Source organism: Ranitomeya variabilis, chromosome 4 (assembly GCF_051348905.1).
Source record: "Ranitomeya variabilis isolate aRanVar5 chromosome 4, aRanVar5.hap1, whole genome shotgun sequence".
In the NCBI taxonomy this organism is placed as follows: Eukaryota; Metazoa; Chordata; class Amphibia; order Anura; family Dendrobatidae; genus Ranitomeya; species Ranitomeya variabilis.
In genome coordinates this window covers 19,452,683-19,472,275 of record NC_135235.1, presented here as the reverse complement: position 1 = coordinate 19,472,275, position 19,593 = coordinate 19,452,683, and positions in this window count along the sequence as shown.

The following is a 19,593-nucleotide window of genomic DNA, read 5'->3' as shown; positions in this document are numbered from 1 at the left end:
AACGGCCCCTGCCCCGATCTCAGAAGCATCCACTTCAACCTGAAAGGGAAGTGAGACATCAGGCTGGCACAAAACCGGCGCCGAAGTAAACCGACGCTTCAGCTCTTGGAAAGCTTCCACGGCTGCCGGAGCCAGTTAGCAACATCAGAACCTTTCTTGGTCATATCCGTCAAAGGTTTAACAACGCTAGAAAAATTAGCGATAAAACGACGGTAGAAGTTAGCAAAACCCAAGAACTTCTGAAGACTCTTTACTGACGTAGGTTGAGTCCAATCATGAATAGCTCGAACCTTGACTGGGTCCATCTCCACCGCAGAAGGGGAAAAAATAAAACCCAAAAAAGGAACCTTCTGTACTCCAAAGATCTGATAACAACGATGCCAGGCACAGGACTGAAAGTCCAGGGAGCTTATATAGCAACACCCCTGGACTAACGAGTCAGGTGGATACCAAGCTGAAGAAAGAAACTCCCAGAGTCATATTGCTAGTGACCACAAGAGGGAGCCAAAAAATCCAATTCACAACAGAGACGGCTCCTGTCCTGGGCTCTCTGTCTGCCTGGCCAATTTGGCAGGTGGTGAAGAGACAGATGGCTGCTCTCCAGTGCTCTGTGTCTGAGAGGATGTGGCACTAATTGAAGTCAATGCGTTAGCTGCCATCCATCCGACAACGGCTTCAATTTGTTCTTCACGCAGCAGCGGTGTACGGTGCTCTGCGACAAAGCTGCGCATGAAGGACTGTTCCCTGGTGAAACTGGGTGCTGAGGAGTCACCGGTGCCCGCAGCAGGCACAGAATCCCCACGTCCTCTCCCTGCTCCGCGCCCACGCCCACGTGCCTTACTCCCTGCCTTCTTCCTCTTGGTTGACTGATAAAGATAAGCAGAAAAGTACTAATGGCTTTGTGTGCTTATTCCTGAACAGCTCCGAGTCCTAACAGGTATAGGAAACACTAATTTTCTAAAGTGTGGACTAGACTTTAATATGAGCTAATGTGGCCTACACAAATGTAAAGTGGTGTCACTGGTGTGTTTGGTGAACTTTATTATTTATTTATTTTTTTGGGGCTGAACTGACAACAGAGAGAGCTGCAGTCACACGGAGACCGTGCAGACAGCCGTAAACGGCGCTGCAAGGCCCAAAAAACCTCCTCTACTTTATCCTATGTAGTGTTTTTCCACAAGTTAGCTGGATACGGGTGGAAAGTCACTAATAGGAATTATTAGAAAAAATGAGCAGCAGCCTGCACTACTTGAAAAAAAAAAAAATAGAACAGTATGAGGCAATGAACCACCCTCCCTGAACTGAATACAACCAGCTATGGATGGCCTATGGCTGCACTCAGACTAGAGAGTGGGCTGCACTCACACACACACACACACACACACACAGACCTTGCAGATCGCTGTGAAAACAGCGCTGCAAGGCAAAAGCAAGGTGATTAGTAGGTGAACACAGCGGTTGCTAAATTAGCCTTGGAAAAGAACTATGAAGCAAATCGCTATCTCTAAACTGGCCCTCAGTCAGCAAACAGCGTCCTGTCACTAACTGAATTCACAGCAGAGTGAGCGCAAAATGGCGCCAGCGACTTTTAAACTGCAGCATGACATCATTTCAGCAGCCAATCACAGCCATGCCAGTAGTTTCATGCCCTCCATGCTGAACAGGATGTGCCCACACTTGGAATCATTCTTATTGGCTGAATTTGTGCAAATTTGTGCAGTTTGAATCCTGGGAACTTCCGATTCCGGTATCCGATATGCGGCAAGTATCGGATCTCGGAATCGGAATTCCGATACCGCTAAGTATCGGCCGATACCCGATACTTGCGGTATCGGAATGCTCAACACTAGCCATTAATACAGGTAATGAGTGGAGGAAAGAGGAGACTCTTAAAGAAGAAGTTACAGGTCTGTGAGAGCCAGAAATCTTGATTGTTTGTTTCTGCCCAAATACTTATTTTCCACCATAAAATGCAAATAAAATGATAAAAAAACAGACAATGTGATTTTCTGGGGGGTTTTTTCTCAGTTTGTCTCCCATAGTTGAGGTCTACCTATGATGTAAATTACAGACGCCTGTCATCTTTTTAAGTGGTGGAACTTGCACTATTGCTGACTGACTAAATACTTTTTTGCCCCACTGTAAGTACCTGATGCTGCAGATTCTGAGCTCACAGCTGCTTCCATCCCCTGCTGGATCTGTGTCTGCATAGAACCTATAGACAAATAATATCACATCATTGAAATTTTAGTTTGGCAAAAAAAATAATGCACATTTTTGGGATGTTCTACTGTTTATGCTATCTGTGTCTATATGAGGCAACCCAATAAAAAAAAGTAGCTCCATTTTCCAGGACCCGTAGCGTCCCCATTTTTTGGGATCTGAGGATGGGTGGTGGCTTATTTTTTTGAGCTGATGTTTTTATTGATCCCATTTTGGTGTTGATATGATCTTTTGATCGCCCGTTATTGCATTTTATTGCAATGTTGCGGTGACCCAAAAAAATTAATTTGGGCATTTTTTATATTATGCCATTTACCGATCAGATTAATTCATTTTATTTTTTTGGTAAATCAAGAGTTTCTAAATGGCAATATCAAAAATATGTGTATTTTTATTTAATTTTTATTGTTTTATTTTGAATGGGGCAAAATGGGGGTGATTTGAACTTTTATATATTTTCTTACTTTTTAAATATTTTTTAAAAAATTCAACTTTTTACTTGCTTCAATAATCTCCTTAGAAGACTTGAAGCCGCGATACTCCAATTACTTGTTCTACACATAGCAGTGCTCCAGCCCTGCTACGTGTAGCAGAAATGTTCATCGGCCAATATGTCAGCGAATACGTCCAAATCCCGTGTTACTGGAGGTGACAAGTGGTACATGTCGGAGGTCTGCAGCTTTTATCTCATGCATTGTCATTCTTGCTACATTTCTTCCAGATTTTCTCTTTCCATTTTGTTTGTGCCCTAATGTTACATGTTTTGGACTTACCTTCTTACTTGACTGTGATATGTGTTGATAGTCCGAGGCTGGACATAAAATTATGGCTTTGGCCCATTGTTTCTAGCAGTTATTTGCTCCTCAAAGTGTTACTTTACCTTTATTATCTATCTATCCATTGATCATCTGATATCAACTATATACACTGCTCATAAAAACAAGGTGAAGACTTAACAACACAATGTAACTCCAAGTCAATCACTTCTGTGAAATCATCCTGTCCTGCTATGAAAGAACACCAATTGTGAAACAATTTTTCCTGCTTTTGTGCAAATGGAACAGTCAGGCAGAAATGATCGGTAATTAGCAAGACAACCCCAATAAAGGAGTGACCACAGACCATTTCTCTGTCCTCATCCTCTTTGGCTGTTTAGGTCAGTTTTGAATTTTGTCATTGCTTTCACCTTTAGAGGCATACTAGCATGAGGCTAGGTCTACAACCCACAGAAGTTGCTCAGGTAGTGCAGCTCATCAATGATGGCACATCAATGTGAGCTGTAGCAAGAAGGGTAGCTGTGTCAGTCAGCATAGTCTTCAGACCATGGAGCAGATACCAAGAGATAGGCCAGTACACTGAGAGATGTGGAGGGAGCCGTAGAAGGGCAACAACCCAGCAGCAGGACCCCTACCTCTTCCTTTCTGCAAGGAGGAACAGGAAGAGCAGTGCCAGAGCCCTGCAAAATTACTTCCAGCAGACCACTAACATCCATGTGTCTGCTCAAACTGTCAAAAATAGACTCTGTGAGGGTGGCATGATGGCCTGACGTCCACAATTGAGGGTTATGCTTACAGGCCAACACCGTACAGTGTGATTGGCATTTGACAGAGAGCACCAAGATTGACAGATTTGACATTGGTGCCCTGTGCTCTTCATGGATGAAAGCAGGTTCATACACATGTGATAGATGTGACATCGTCTGGAGACGCCGTGGAGAGCGATCTGCTGCCTGCAACATCCTTCAGCATGACCGGTTTGGCAGTTGGACAGTAATGGTGTGGGGTGGCATTTCTTTGGAGGGCCGCACAGCCCTCCATGTGCTCGCCAGAGGTAGCCTGACTGCCATTAGGTACCGTGGATGAGACCCTCAGACCCCTCGTGAGACCATATGCTGGTGCGGTTGGCCCTGGGTTCCTTCTGTTGCATAATAATGCTAAGCCTCATGTGGCTGGAGTGTGTCAGCAGTTCCTGCATGATGAAGGCATTGAAGCTATGGACTGGCCCACCGTTCCCCAGACCTGAATCCAGTCAAGCTCATCTGGGGCATCATGTCTTGTTCCATCCACCAAAGCTACATTGCACCACAGACTGTCCCTCAGGAGAACATCCGCCGACTCATCAGGAGCATGCCCACACTTTGTACAGAGGTCATACAGACACATGGAGGCCACACTCCCTACTGAGCATCATTTCCTTGTCTTGAGGCATTTCCACTGAAGTTGGGTCAGCCTGTAATTTGATTTTCCACTTTGATTTTGAGCATCATTCCAAATCCAGACCTCCATGGGCTATTAGTTTTGATTTACATTGATATTTGTTTATGTTTTATTGTTCTCAAAATCTCAATGCATTCTGGGGGTTTCTGTTTCCCCATCTACATCCATAGACATTAATAAAAGACTTTGTCTATTGGGCACAGTCATGGGGGGCAGATAAGGGTCTTCCCCAAACTGTTCCCACAAAGCAAAAGCTACAGTTGTCCATAATGTCTGGTGCTGAAGATGAAGGTTTCCCATCACTGGAGCTGAGGGTCCGAGGCCGCCTCCTGATACCAGCACACAGCATTATCCTGCTCCACCATCTGTACAGGGGGCACAATGCGGTCAGGGGGTAACGTCGTCCTTGAGTCATCAAACCCGGAGCACGAGGTAGTGAGCCAGCAGAGGACAGGGCCATTACCTGTAGCGGCCGGACAGGTGAATTCTGTAGAATCAATATTCCCTCGGATTATTTTGCTGATCTCTAATCTTGAATTAAGCACAATCTCCGTAGTCTTTATCTCCTTTTTATCTGTAGATTTCTATGGCTCCCTTCTGCCTTATATATCATCCTGTGGACTCGTATGTTGTGTATTCTATGTGTTACCAAAACCAAAAGGAAAGAATAAATCCTCTCCCTGTGGAAAGGTTAAACTGTAGATTGCCTGTTCCATCCGTCACATGGAGGATGAGTAACATTTGTGCGGCTCGTACTCCAGGACACAATTTTACAGCAAAGCTCGTCATCTGTGAGCGGCTGATCAGTTGCCATTATATTCCGCAGCTCTTCCTTCTGGCTGTGCAGATGTTTAAGGATCTGACCCCTGCGTCTGCCCGGCGAGGGGAACAGACCCCGGCTCAGGAAGGTTAGATTAACAGGAGAAGCTCAAGCTGCGGTGCAATATGGATTACATGTCGCTCAGTTTGAGACGGCCTTTTCTGAGTCTTACCGCTGGGCTCATCCTCAGCAAAGCTCCGCCATTCACCTTGTCACTTCTCCTTCTCCGCAGGTTTATTTCTATGGAAACTTTCATACATGTGGCAGCCTGGGCTCTATATCCATTATTTATCCATCCATTATCTATCTATCTATCTATCTATCTATCTATCTATCTATCTATCTATCTATCTATCTATCTATCTATCAATCTATCTATCTATCTATCTATCTATCTATCTATCTATCTATCTATCTATTATCTATCTACTATCTATCTATCTATTATCTATCTACTAATCTATCTATCTATCTATCTATCTATCTATCTATCTATCTATCTATCTACTATCTATCTATTATCTATCTACTAATCTATCTATCTATCTATCTATCTATCTATCTATCTATTATCTATCTATTATCTATCTACTATCTATCTATCTATCTATCTATCTATCTATCTATCTATATATTTATCTATCTATCTATCTATTATCTATCTATTATCTATTATGTATCTATTATCTATCTATCTATCTATCTATCTATCTATCTATCTATCTATTATCTATCTATATATTATCTATCTATCTATCTATCTATCTATCTATCTATCTATCTATCTATTATTTATCTATTATCTATCTATATATTTATCTATCATCTACTATCTGTTATCTATCTATCTATATATTATCTATTATTGATCTATCTATTATCTATCTATCTATTATCTATTATCTATCTATCTATATTTCTATTATTTATCTATTATCTATCTATTATTTATATATCTATTATCGATCTATCTATTATCTATCTATTTATTTATCTGTTATCTATCTATTATCTATTATTTATTTATCTATTATTTATTTATCTATTATTTATTTATCTATCTATTATCTACCTATTATTTATATATCAATTCATGCACTAGCACAACAGAGTCCAAGTCTTACATGTGGTGAACGAATGGAGAGGATGGTGCAGGAGTATCTATCAATACCATGAGGGAGGGTTTGGACCCTTTCATATTTTGGTCTTCCAAAATGGATGAGTGGCCTGATCTCGCCTCACCCGCCTTGGAGGGTTTATCGTAACCGGCAGCCAGCAGTCTCTCAGAACGTGTCTTCAGCGCTGCTGGTGGTGTGCTGGCGGATAAGTGCAGCCAGCTGTCCCCTGAAAGTGTAGACACCTAGCTTTCATTAAGATGCACAAGTCTTGAATCTCCAAGGACTTTTGCACTCCAATCACAGATTGTACAGACTATGTGATATTGCATATTTTAGTGTGATGCATTAATGTTACGTAACTGCACTCTGTGATATCTTTAGTGTTGCTTCTGTGGCTGCTGCTGATGTTAAAGCAAATTTGTGGAAATGTGAACAGTCATGGTTGGTGTGCATCTGCTGGGTTGGCTGTAGTGGAAGACGTCTCATTCCCAGAATTTGTGAAAGTTATTCCACTTTGGTGGTGTCAGGCACTCATTTTTTAAAACGTGAACACTCCTGGTTGGTCTACATCTGCTGGATTGGGTGTAGTGGAAGACTTGTAGGTCCCTATTCTACTATTTCTACTGTGGTGAAATTGATGCCACTTTGTTGGTGTCTGCCAGTAACTTTTGGAAATATGAACACTCCTGGTTGGGTCTCCTTCATGCGTGTTGCCTGTAGCAGTAGGCCTCCGAGACCTTCAGGCCTCCACTTTCTTGTACTCAACTACCTATGTTACTATCCTTAGATTTTTCTGACAATGGTAGTCTAGAAAACTGATATTTATGCCACCTATGTGTGGATGAGCAAGAAAGCAGGTAGAGGTGTTGCTTGTGGTGTCAGGGCTCCCAACAAAGGGGCCCTACACTGATCCCTCACCCACCTCGTCTTAGATGTAGGCTGTAGATGCTGTCCCAGACCCCGATACCTCATGCCTGACTGATTGCTGCAGTTCCATGCTGCAGTTTGTACTGTGGGTGAATTGAGGCCACTTTCCTGGTGTCAGACCCTCATTTGATGTGCTTTGGCAGCATTTGGGGCCATTCTAAGGTGTTGTGCATGCTTTTGTTTTTGCTTCCCATTGACTTGAATGTTGTTCAGTAATGTTCTGCGAATATTCAACGCATTAATCGGCGAATATTGCAAATTCAGCAAAAGTAATCCGAATCGAACATTGAAATATTTTCTCGTCTCTAATTAGAACGAGCACAGACACTGTAGGTGGCTACATACTCCTGAACATTGTGATGTACCCCTGACCACCAAAAACACTGAGTAAGAAGATCTTTGGTGGCTTTATTACTGAGATGTCTGTGCAAGACCAAGTCATGATGTTCACTAAGAACTCTCAGACGGAGATTCACAGGTACAAACAGTTTACCCAATGGACAAGAAGCAGGGGCATGTCCCTGAGCCTTCGACAACCTCTTTCTCAAAATCAGAGCATATAGACGCAATAACCACCCCTTTTTGTAGTATAGAAACCAGGAAAACAACTAAATAAGGCCTTCGCCTTAATGTTCTTGCTCCCCGACCTTTATGTAACAAAAAGTTAAACCTGGTGAACAATAATACCCATCTTGACTGTCAAGGCGTTAGACGTTTCGCAGACTCTAGATTTACCAGATTCTTATGATCCGTGATTACCATAACCAGATGAACTGCCCCCTCCAAAAAATGACGCCACTCTTCAAAGGACCTCTTGATTGCCAAGAGTTCCCTGTTACCAATGTCATTATTTTCACGTCGACAAGTGAGAGATATGATTGTTTATAATTATTACTGTATATACTCGAGTATAAGCCGACCCGAGTATAAGCCGAGACTCCTAATTTTGATACAAAAAACTGGGAAAACTTAATGACTCAAGTATAAGCCTAGGGTGGAAAATGCAGCAGCTACTGGTAAATTTCAAAAATAAAAATAGGCACCAATAAAAGTAAAATTAATTGAGACATCAGTAGGTTAAGTGTTTTTGAATATCCATATTGAATCAGGAGCCCCATATAATGCTCCATACAGTTCATGATGGGCCCCATAAGATGCTCCATACAAAATACGCCCCGTATAATGCTCCATAAAGTTTATGATGGGCCCCATAAGATGCCCCATATTAAAATATGCCCCATATAATGCTGCATAAAGGTAAATAATGGCCCCATAAGATGCTCCATAGAGATATTTGCCCCATATAATGCTGCATAAAGGTTAATAATGGCCCCATAAGATGCTCCATAGAGGTATTTGCCCCATATAATGCTGCACAAATGTTGATTATTGCCCCATAAGATGCTCCATAGAAACTTTGCCCAATATAATGCTGCATAAAAGTAGATTATGGCCCCATAAAATGCAGTTTATGCTGATATTATTAACTGTACAATATATCTGCTGCTGCTGCTGCAATAAAAAAAAATGACATACTCACCTCTTGTTGCTGCCCGCTGCTCCTCAGCGTCCTCTGCAGTGACTATTCAGGCAGAGGGCGGCGCACACACTTACACGTCATTGCGCCCTCTGACCTGAACGTCACAGACAGAGGACGCGGAAGACGGACCCTGGCGGTGGAACGAGGAGAGGTGAATATCGCGCACTGCCCCCGTCATACTCACCTGCTCCTGGCGTGGTCCCTGCACCTCCCTGGTTCTCCGGCGCCGGCAGCTTCTTCCAGCGTTGAGCAGTCACCGGTACTGCTCATTACAGTAATGAATATGCGGCTCCACCCCTATGGGAGTGGAGTCGCATCCATATTCATTACTGTAATGAGCGGTACTACGTGACCGCTCAACACAGGAACAAGCTGTCAGTGCCCGGAGAACCAGGAATGTGCAGGGACCACTCCAGGAGCAGGTGAGTATGATTACACAGCTGCCGCTCCCCCTCCCCTGCCGACCCCTGGGAATGACTCGAGTATAGAGAGGGGCAATTTCAGCCTAAAAAAATGGGCTGAAATTCTCAGCTTACACTCGAGTATATATGGTATTATCTTTACGAGGGACAAGTGCTTCAATGGAATGGGCATAAGGTGAGTTTTATGGTTGTTTATTACTTTCTGTTTTTTACAGGTGACAAGGGCTACAATGGATTAGGTGTAAGGTGAGTATAACTTTGCTTATTATTTTTAAATAAATGTATAAAATAGAGTGTTGATTTTTATTTCAAATAAAGGATTTTATTCTGGCTGTGTGTGTTTATTTACAAACTTAGTATGGGTTAGTAATGAGGGCATCTTATAAGTGACTCTCCATTACTAACTCCTGGGCTTGATGTCACCTGGCAATATAAAGGTGACATCAACCCCACAAATATTACCCCACTTGCCGCCTCTCCAGGTGTTTGCAGTGATCTCATTGAGGTCACCGCAGTTCATTGTCACGGCTCATAGTGAAGAGCCAGTGTGAACGCAGCCTCAGCGACCTGTGATAACCTTGATGATGTCACCACTAGACACTGACGCTGCACTTGAAGCATCTCATTCTCCCCTGGTTTTCAGCCTGAACACATCATGGCATCATACAGGTTGTAAACCACATATAGCAGACATACTGTCACAACTGTTGTCGGGTGTTCTGGGACTAGGGGCTCCTTCCTTGTCCCTAATGCTAGGAGTGCCCTAGCTCAGCCTGTTCCCCAGATTACTTCTGATGGTGAAGATGGTGGGGCCACGTACCTTGCCTTAACTCCTGAATCTGCCCTCAGTATTTATCATTCCTCCACCCATGGAAGAGGGGAGTAGTAATGTAATACATAATACACCAACCAGACTAACAAGGTAATACGAACAGGGATAATGAAAAATGCCAAACATACAAATATACTCACACAAACAGAGGAATGCATCAGGGAGTGGAGCATGGGGATAAACCAAGGTAGGAGAAGAAAGGGAGTTATCACACACCCAAAACCTAGCAACAGTCAATAGGTTCACCAATTACCTTCTCAAATAACAAACAACAACAACCTCCAGCCATGCAGCAAAAGCCTACTCTGACAATGAGTGCTTGCCAGGGCCCAGATTATATAGGAGATGGGAGTGTATCAGTGAAAAGCTGAGCCTTAATACAGAAAAGCTTCCAGGAGAGAGTTGATTAACCCCTGCACTGAACCCATCGTATAATATCATATGATCTATGGGGTTAGAAATGGGTAGGTGTTTTATACATGCCTCTCCATTACTAACCTGTAGGCTTGATGTCAGCAGCCATAAAACAACTTACATCAATTCCATAAATATTATCCCACTTACCACCGCACCAGGGCAAGTGGCAAGAGCTGGGCAAAGCCCCAGAACTGGGGCATCAAATAGATGCAACTTTTTCTGCAGTGCCTTCTCACCAGCTTGAGAATTCTAGTCCAAGCTCCCTGATTTAGCTTGGCTGGTTTAAAAAAACGGTGTGGAAACCTATCTATACTTGATAACCAGCCATGATAATGCTGACAGTTGAGGGTTGAAGCCCATAGCTGTCAGTTTTGCCTGTGCTGGTTATCAAAAATAGAAGAAACCCCATGTCATTTTAAAAAATATATATTTATTTATAGCACTGGTGACTGATGAATACTCCCATCAGTGGCACCTGCTCTCACTGTTATTAGTTACAGCAGGCGTAGGCTGATGGAAGTAGTATTCTCTCATCATTCAACACCAGTGACCGGCAGTAAAGTTTTACTGCCGGTCACAGCTGATGGCATATGACAGAGTGGGAACTGCAGCTCTTTGACTGGCGGTAATAATCTTGCTGCCGATCGGAGCCTGTGTTTGCTGCGCTATCATGCAGATTACAGACAACGGCCCTTCATTCATCAGAATTGGGTCCGGGTTTGGGTATCCGAACCAAACTTTTTTTAGATGTTCGGTTGAACCTGCTGGCCCACCACGGGTTCACCCATCATTACAGTAACGTTACTTCTCTTCACAGTCGCCGGTTTATGCTGCGTTCCATGAAACTCAGTGACTCTGAGCTGTGATATCAGTAACGTTGCTGCTCTTCACAGTTGCTGGGTCTCATGGAGCAAAATGTGAAGCTTTGGAGTGGCTTCTGCTAAAGTCTATGGAGCCTGAGAAGAGTCTCCAAAGGCTTTGGATGACAAACTCAGGGAAAGTCGTGGGAAGCGCTGGAATATGTCGGACTTGCTTAGGAACTATTTTTTATAATAAATTGTGTTTAATGTAGAAATGTGGAGGAGAAGCTTTAAAAATCAATGTAAGCCCCTTCCAACTCCACCCAGTTTTATCATTAAAAGGTTTTTTTTCAAAAAGACAAGCTATTGTTTTTCCATATTATAGATGAAAACTTGCTGGTTGTAGGACCCACAGTGATTATGGGAATAGATGTCATGGGTGCCCCATTTGTGCACTGCCACTCCAGGCTCCATTCAGTCTGTAGAAGGGGATGGCGCATTAGGCTATCTGAACTACCCCTATACGCCAAAGCCATACAATTCCACACCGCCATAAATAAAATGGTCACTGCTATCTCCCTATACTCTAGGCATTTGCAGGCTCCTTAAAAAACAAGCTAATAAAATAAATCTGTAAAACAAATAAAAAATTTGCTGAAGTTTCCATATTTTGATTTCCGTCGTTGACTCTGCAACGGAATATTATTTACAGCCGTGCCTTTAAATTTGAGCAGCATGCCTTTTCGCGGCTCGCATAAAAAGATTATTTCAGCAAAGGACAAAGTTTGAGGGGTGAAATAAATTGCAGATGAATTTAACAGGGATTTACATAGAGAAAGAAAGATTTATAGACACCAAAGATTTCTGGAAAGTTCTGTTCCTCCCCCTGATTCATTTAGGCCACAAAACACATGCAAAAATAAATAAGGAGTCAATTTCTTGAAAAAATATACGAGCTCGGAGATGATTATCCCGAGCGTAAAATTCAGCAGATGAGTAATATTCGGCGCCGGGCTTGTCAGGGATGACAAACTACACGAGGCGCAAAAACTTCAAGGAGATAAAAATCAGATGGGATGTTGTAACTTACGGATCATACGAGATGACACAATCCTGTCCACGGATCAGTCAGAAATATGGAGCGATCAGATCATCAAAGACGACAACAACAGCTCATCATTCAGGATCTACACCGAGGATGATAGACAGTCTGAAGCCCCCGGGGCCAAAAGTCAAAATATGACCCCGACCTAGTGTCCTATGTGCCACCTATAACACTGGTGTCTTCTTCAGGTGCTACGATTCGGGTACCACGACTGCTACCTCTGCACTGACTATAGCCACACTGCCAGAAGGAACCTGTATGACACCCATTATATACAGTACATAGCATACGGACAAGACTATGCATCCGCCCTCGGACCGGTATATGGGACCATTGAATATATGGATATAACTACAGTGGGGCAAAAAAGTATTTAGTCATTCAGCAATAGTGCAAGTTCCACCACTTAAAAAGATGAGAGGCGTCTGTAATTTACATCATAGGTAGACCTCAACTATGGGAGACAAACTGAGAAAAAAAAATCCAGAAAATCACATTGTCTGTTTTTTTATCATTTTATTTGCATTTTATGGTGGAAAATAAGTATTTGGTCAGAAACAAACAATGAAGATTTCTGGCTCTCCCAGACCTGTAACTTCTTCTTTAAGAGTCTCCTCTTTCCTCCACTCATTACCTGTAGTAATGGCACCTGTTTAAACTTGGTATCAGTATAAAAAGACACCTGTGCACACCCTCAAACAGTCTGACTCCAAACTCCACTATGGTGAAGACCAAAGAGCTGTCAAAGGACACCAGAAACAAAATTGTAGCCCTGCACCAGGCTGGGAAGACTGAATCTGCAATAGCCAACCAGCTTAGAGTGAAGAAATCAACAGTAGGAGCAATAATTAGAAAATGGAAGACATACAAAACCACTGATAATCTCCCTCGATCTGGGGCTCCACGCAAAATCCCACCCCGTGGGGTCAGAATGATCACAAGAACGGTGAGCAAAAATCCCAGAACCACGCGGGGGGACCTAGTGAATGAACTGCAGAGAGCTGGGACCAATGTAGCAAGGCCTACCATAAGTAACACACTACGCCACCATGGACTCAGATCCTGCAGTGCCAGACGTGTCCCACTGCTTAAGCCAGTACATGTCCGGGCCCGTCTGAAGTTTGCTAGAGAGCATTTGGATGATCCAGAGGAGTTTTGGGAGAATGTCCTATGGTCTGATGAAACCAAACTGGAACTGTTTGGTAGAAACACAACTTGTCGTGTTTGGAGGAAAAAGAATACTGAGTTGCATCCATCAAACACCGTACCTACTGTAAAGCATGGTGGTGGAAACATCATGCTTTGGGGCTGTTTCTCTGCAAAGGGGCCAGGACGACTGATCCGGGTACATGAAAGAATGAATGGGGCCATGTATCGTGAGATTTTGAGTGCAAACCTCCTTCCATCAGCAAGGGCATTGAAGTTGAAACGTGGCTGGGTCTTTCAACATGACAATGATCCAAAGCACACTGCCAGGGCAACGAAGGAGTGGCTTCGTGAGAAGCATTTCAAGGTCCTGGAGTGGCCTAGCCAGTCTCCAGATCTCAACCCTATAGAAAACCTTTGGAGGGAGTTGAAAGTCCGTGTTGCCAAGCGAAAAGCCAAAAACATCACTGCTCTAGAGGAGATCTGCATGGAGGAATGGGCCAAAATACCAACAACAGTGTGTGGCAACCTTGTGAAGACTTACAGAAAACGTTTGACCTCTGTCATTGCCAACAAAGGATATATTACAAAGTATTGAGATGAAATTTTGTTTCTGACCAAATACTTATTTTCCACCATAAAATGCAAATAAAATGATAAAAAAACAGACAATGTGATTTTCTGGATTTTTTTTTCTCAGGTTGTCTCCCATAGTTGAGGTCTACCTATGATGTAAATTACAGACGCCTCTCATCTTTTTAAGTGGTGGAACTTGCACTATTGCTGACTGACTAAATACTTTTTTGCCCCACTGTATATAGACTACACTGGAACTTTGTGCACAGTTTGACCAAATAATATGAGCCCATCTGCAAAGAACAAGATGACCCTTGTAGATAGCAACAGATTTACCTTTTCTGGGGTCTTGGCATAAAGGACAGGTAGGATACTGCTCTAAATAAAGGATCTAGCTCTAATTAAAGGAGTTTTCCATGGAAAATTTCTGCAATATGCACACTGTCAGGATTCCGCTTGACCACACGAAGCTTGCATACTTGCGGTTATCTGCCGTCTAGCACCTTTTATTGCTTCTCTCAATAGAAGCAGCAAATGAGAAGCTAGTCATCATCACTCGACACCGAGTATGCAACTCACTCGTGGACAAGCTGGCGAAGCAATGGAATCCTGACAGTGTGCATATCTTACACTGTTAAGATTTGTTAGTTTGCACTTTATAAGAAATTTTTCTAGAGCCCGGAAAACACCTTTAGAAGCAATCTTGGACAGATGGAAGTCAACTCTGGAGGCAATAATTACCTCTACGTGCAAAAAAAACAAACAAACAGCAAAACTGCCAACAGCCTCCCAATAGAATAAAACAATCGGAGAGGTACAGCGTACACCCAGACAAATACTGCTCTATGGACTCATTGCGGTATATGTGAACATTGGAGGCTTGAATCTTGAGCTACATTACAGCCATATCGACTCTCGTCTGCAGGGGTCGCCTCGTCGTTGGTAGATGGGCTCATACAATTTGATCAAACTGTTTCTCGATTTGTAAGAATAGTCTAATTGCCTGCATTGTCCCTTTTAGCTCTGTAACTTGCATTCTTATTCTCCGATACTCAGATTTGGGGACGATGGTTTCCATTCCCAGAAATCTTGGGGTTTTATCTAAGATTATACTGGACTTAGATTTGGAAGCCGTTTCCTCCGCCACTCCCTTCTCCGCGTACATCCAGTCCCGATCACGTCCAGCGGTTACTGCAGTATTTAAGCCTTAATGAAACCATCGGTAACTCATGGAAACCGCCGAGACACCAAGAATCCGGCAGAGTTACTATATGGGATAAACATCAGGGCTCGCTAACTAGAAAAGGAAATCACAAATCTTATTCCAGCAAATTACGCTCTTCAATTTATGCAGGAACTGCGGGAGAAACAGAAAGTAAATTGTGTTTTCATTTTCATTTTTTTTTAACGATATATTAAGAGTTGTGTGAGGACACGGCCGTTGTTCCAGTCCTGAGTAAGATGTAATTTTCTGGACTTTTTTTGTTGTTGGCTACATCAAGAAAGAAAAAGAGGTTGTCGAATGCTTGTATCCCATTAATAACTGGTGCAGGAAGCCGACTCTAAAGGACTAAACTACATGGTCGGATTTAGCGGACAATTACCCTTGATGTTTGCATTAACATATACACAGGAGTGGAATACTAAAAGAAACCATAAAATGCCCCCCTTACATATCATAATTTGCATAACACCACCATAATGAGGAGAAGAACATGGCACTTATAGGAGAAAGTTGTGATCCTCGGGGGTGGTGCCTCTTCTCATAGGCTGCTCAGATCTACATGTAACAAGGAGATCCAAGTATTGAACGCACTGTGTGTCCAGTGTGAAGCCTGTGGATGACGCTGGCCAATGAGACAGACTGGTCCTGGTCTAAACAAGGAAGGGAAGCGTCCGTCATTCAGGGCTGTGCTGGCGGTGGTGGTCCACTGCTCCATTATCCAAGAGCCAAACTCTATAAATAGTAAAACAGGGTCTATACCAGGCCATCAGAGGCGTGAGACAGGAATATTTGGTGTTGCCAGATACCATGTTGAGTTTGTAAGCTGTTACCCGATTGTGAGCTGGACAGACCTGGTGTGGAGGTACCCAACCAAGCCCTCACAATACTGACTCATAGGCCTGTAGATGGACATCACTACTCAGGTGTATCCCATGCTACATCAAGGGTTAAAAGGCCAAGTTTTCTCTAATCCCTGCCTTTGTGATGGGTAATCGATTGGGTACAGCTAAGCACAGACTTCTAGAATTTGTTTTTTTACAAAGTATGGGTCCAAAATACTAGAGGGGTTTGGTCACTAAATACATTTTTTACATCACACTAGGACAGGTGATGTATAAGCGCTGGGGATCCAATAAATAGGACCAACAACAATCCCCAAAATTTAGGTCCCAAATCTCCTTTGTGCATGTCCCATCACCGTTCCGTTCGCTTCTTTTATGGGAGAGAATGATGGACGCGTGACCGTCACTCCCACCGGAGTCCAATGAAATGGTGGTCATGCATTCACACTATTGCTCACAAAAGGGACTTGGGACCCCCATCTCAGAATCACTGACTCCCACCAATCATATATTTATCGTTCTTAGGGATTAATAAATATGCAGCGCCCCAGAGTCTGGTCGTTGCAGTAACGTCGCTCTTCCACCAGGGGGAGTGATGGTACGTCTGATTGCACTAAAAGAGTTCACCTTGCAGGTATCACAGACACACATTACACTTCACACTCCGGCCACCAGGGGGAGCAAAAGGTCCTATCTACGAGGCCACTCGAAAGTAGCTGGGGAGAGTTCGAGAGAGGACCTGTCAGGGGTGGGAACCTGACAGCGGCCTAGCACAGACAGATCGTTACGGAACCGTGCCTTTGCCTTATAGCGGCAGACTCCTAAGAAAGGACACGAAGCGAAGCATATTGTGGAGAAGTGAGAAACGGGATCACAGCACAAAGAAGATAGAACCAGAAGGAGTCGTGCCTCAAGATCAGCAACATCCTTCTGAGGCGCGTAGCCGGCGGCCGGAACACCGAGGAAGTAATAGACTCTACGCATTACTTTGAACTACGGCCGGGCAGTTAACTTTAGGTTGGCTGTCTCACCTTTACACCTAACGAAGACAACAGAGGCAATTGTGGGAGAGGGGCGTCTCTAGGGTCCTTATAAAATAGCTCCAGGCCTACCCGTCATACGGGTGCGTCCTATCCATATCATCTGGGGGACGGAGAGAGAGAAAGAACAGAAACATACACGACAGTTGTGAGGATTATCCCGTGGTGCTCAGCAGGGAGGTACTACAACACACAGGCGCTAGTAGGAAGGCTACTGATTTCCACCTGCAAAGGGAACTCTGGATGTGCCTTCGGACCGGCAAGTCTCAGCCAGCCCTGTTAGCAGTGCTCTGGATAGAGGATCCCGAAGCCTTCAGTAAAGAGGTAAGAGACTGCAACCCTGTGTCCTCGTTATTTACTGCGACCTACACCGTCATCTACATCTTTAATTGGGCGCCCCTTAGCAGGGCCACGGACTGGGTCAGGCCACCGTGACATCCCCAGAACCGAGAGAGAGACCCGGTACCGAGTACCCCGCTGCCCTGTGTTTGGGGGCCGCTCCAACTTGGCGTCACGAACAGGATCTACTTAAGCCTGAAGAATCAGGTTATGTGTGCCTTAGAACTGTGACTGGATTGTGCTGAATCGTGATTTATTGCAAAGACTGTGTATTGCTATTTGCCGCCAAAATTTGCCATTGTCGCGCCGTGTGGGGCACGAGGGGAGGAGCCATAGCTTCGTGGGCGGAGCCGGCCGAAAAGAGCGCATAACAAGAACACGAGGTGAGGTGCCGATTCCGGAAGAGGAACCCATACTTCCACCAGGTTAGCAGAGGGGAGGAGCGGCCATGTCTGATCCAGGAGGAGCGGAGGCGACGGTTGCAGCCGCAGACTCGGGGGCACCTCCGGGCCCCACAGTAGGTGCAGCCACAGGCCTTGTACCACCGCCGGGTTCCGCAGAGCTTGCCGCCCCCAGCAGCCAGCCCGGATGCTGCCGCAGCTACAGCAGCCATAATGCCCTTCTCCATGCCGTACCTACCTGGAGCAGCCTGGCTTCCGCGATACTCTGGAGAATCACATACATTAACTGACTTTAAAGAAGGGATCTGCAGCCTGCTTGATTTTTATCCCCTGACAGAGCCTCAGAAAGTTCATATGATAACAGGCCAACTCTTTGGAGCGGCTCTGAGGGAAGTGAAGTCCTGGCCCGCCGCGGATAAGAGAACTGCACAGCAGGTCTTTGCAAAGCTTAAAACCACCTTTGACACCCGCACCGCTACAGAAATTAAATTGACGTTCTATGGGTGCAAGCAGAGGCCGCAGGATAGTTTACGGCACTATGCCCTTAATCTCCAGGAGGCACTGCGGGCCATCAAACAGAATGACCCAAACAGCATGCAAGATGAGGATAAACTCCTGAAAGAGCGGTTCATCGAGGGGCTCCTGTGCAGTCACCAAAGGGCCCAACTGCACTTCCTGGCCATGCAGAATCCAGACCTGACTTTCGCGCAATTCAAAGATAAAGCCATCCAGGCGCTACAGGAGCGACAGGCAAGCCGTGCAGTATTTCCCAGGCGTCAAGCTCTCACGTACCACCAGGAGGTGGCGCCAGATGCCCCAATTGCCACCGAGGCTGATGCCCAGATCCTGGAGGATGATTCCCCTGCAGGACTATGCCTCCAGATGCAGGAGCTGACCAAGAGCGTTGCTGCCCTAGCCCGGACCGTACAGTCCCTACAGGAGGCCCCCAAGGAGAAGATCCAGCTGGCTTCCAGACCGGAGGATGTCCCCTGGCAGCGACAGAGGAGGATTCCGCCGACCAGAGGCAGGGACGACGATTGCTTTCATCTGGACGGACGACCTATCTGCCGCTGCTGCCACCAGGTGGGCCACCTTGCAAGGTACTGTCATTTAAACGAGCAACCCCTGGGGCAGAGGGCCAACCCCCAGGAGTAGGACGATCAAGCCCGCAAAATTGGAGAGCCAAATACATTGGAAGGTGACCAGTTCTTCCCATCGTGATCGACGGTATCCCCCTGAACGCTTTGCTGGACACCAGTTCTCATGTGACGACTATGCCTTACATCCTTTATAAACATTATTGGGAGGACACCGACATTACTCGTGGCCCCGATGATGATTTCATCATAATAGCCAGTAATGGTCAGCCATTGCACAAGTGGGGTACAAAGAGGTCACCATTAAAGTGGGGCGGGTAGAATTGGAGGCCCAAGGAATTGTAATTGTTGATATTGACTGACGTGAATGTAATCCCATGATGACCATTGGTACTAATGTCATAGAAAATTGTCTTGCAGAAGTTATTGTCCTGTTACAGCAGGTAGCAGAAACAGCTGGTTTCAGTGAACAAAGTGCCCTGCAGAAAGAAATCAGGGCTCTGATGC